The following is a 1,593-nucleotide window of genomic DNA, read 5'->3' as shown; positions in this document are numbered from 1 at the left end:
GAGCTGGCAGGGCTGGGAGGGGCCACAGGGCCGTGTGTGGTGGGTACAACAGGGGCTGAGGTGGCCCAGAGTGAGATCTGGAGTGGGCAGTGTGGGCTCACTGAAGGTGAGTCACGTTTGACCAGCCTGATTCCTCTCACAATGGGTGGTGAGGGGAGAGCAGAGGGGATTGCCCACCTGGAGTCCAGCCAGGCCTCTGGCACTCAGAACTGGGGCAGTGAGGGCTGGGTGGGCAGTGGGGGCTGAAGGGCAGGTCCCAGAGGGTCCCCATCCCTTGCACAGGGGCTGGTCCCTCCTGCTGTCCCCCAGGGAGCAGTTCTGGGGGGTTTTACTTGTGCACCAGTGACTGGGATGAGGGAGTTGGTGCCTCTTTAGGAATTCTGCCGATGACACAAAGCTGGGAGTGGCCCGTGCAGCTGTTCAGGAGGGTCTGGGTGGGTTGGAGAGATGGGCAGAGGAGAACACTCTGGAATTCAACAGAGGCAGATGCAGGTCCTGCACCTGGGGAGGAACAAGCCCCGGCACCAGCTCAGGCTGGGGGTCCCTGCTGGGAGCAGCTCTGGGAGAAGGATCTGGGGGTCCTGGTAGGACAACCAGCTGTCCCTGCCCAGCCGTGTGTCCTGGGGGCCAAGGAGGCCAATGGAGCCCTGGGGACATCAGGGAGAGCACTGGCAGCAGCGCAGGGAGGGGATCCTGCCCCTGTGCCCAGCCCTGGCAGGCACATCTGCAGGGCTGTGCCCAGCTCTGGCTCCTCACACAGCAGGGCCAGGGAGCTCCTGCAGCGGGGCCAGCGCAGGCTGGGCAGATGCTGAAGGGCCTGGAGCAGCTCTGGCAGCAGCAAAGGCTGAGGGAGCTGGGGCTGGGCAGCCTCCAGAGCAGCCCCTGAGAGGGACCTCCCCATGGCTGGCAGTGCCTGCAGGGAGGGGGCAGAGCACGGCCCAGGCTCTGCTCGGGGGGCCCAGCAATGGCACAAGAGGAACGGGCAGGAACTGATGGCCAGGGAGTTGCAGCTGGACAGGAGGAAGAACTTGTGCAGTGACTGAGCTCTGAGCAGAGCCCAGAGGGGGCTCCCCGGGCCGACCCCGCACCCCGATCCCCGCCATGTGCTCAGGGCCGGCCCCGCCCTCAGGCCCCGCCCCCTCCGGCCCTCAGCGCGCGCGGGCGGTGTCGCTCAGCTCTCGCGAGACCCGCGGGGCCCCCTGCCCGGACTACAGTCCCCAGCACGCCCCGCGCGCGCGCCGAGGGGCGTTGGCCAATGGCGTTGCGCCCCGCCGCCAGCCCCGCCCCCTGTCCCGGAAGTGACGCGCGGCCCCCCATGTGAGGCGATTGCAACACATGGTGCGCGGCGCGGGGGAGCGCGAGCACCGCGAGCGACGTCAGCGCCGCGCGCCGCGGGGAGCGGGCACGGACCGCGCCCGGAGCCGCCCCGGGCCCCGCCCCGGCACCGGCCCTGCCGCCGGGCCCGCGCACAGCTCCGGCTCCGGCCCCGGCCCCGGCTCCGGCACCGGCACCGGCCCCGCCGCGCCCCGGCCCGGCCCCGTCGTCTGCACCGGCCCCAGCACCGGCCCCGCCGCCCGCACCGGCCCCGCCGGG

The sequence above is a fragment of the Pithys albifrons genome, chromosome 15, assembly GCF_047495875.1.
Source record: "Pithys albifrons albifrons isolate INPA30051 chromosome 15, PitAlb_v1, whole genome shotgun sequence".
NCBI classification, from domain to species: domain Eukaryota; kingdom Metazoa; phylum Chordata; class Aves; order Passeriformes; family Thamnophilidae; genus Pithys; species Pithys albifrons.
The sequence above is the reverse complement of the archived record's forward strand: the minus strand, read 5'-3'. Positions refer to the sequence as shown.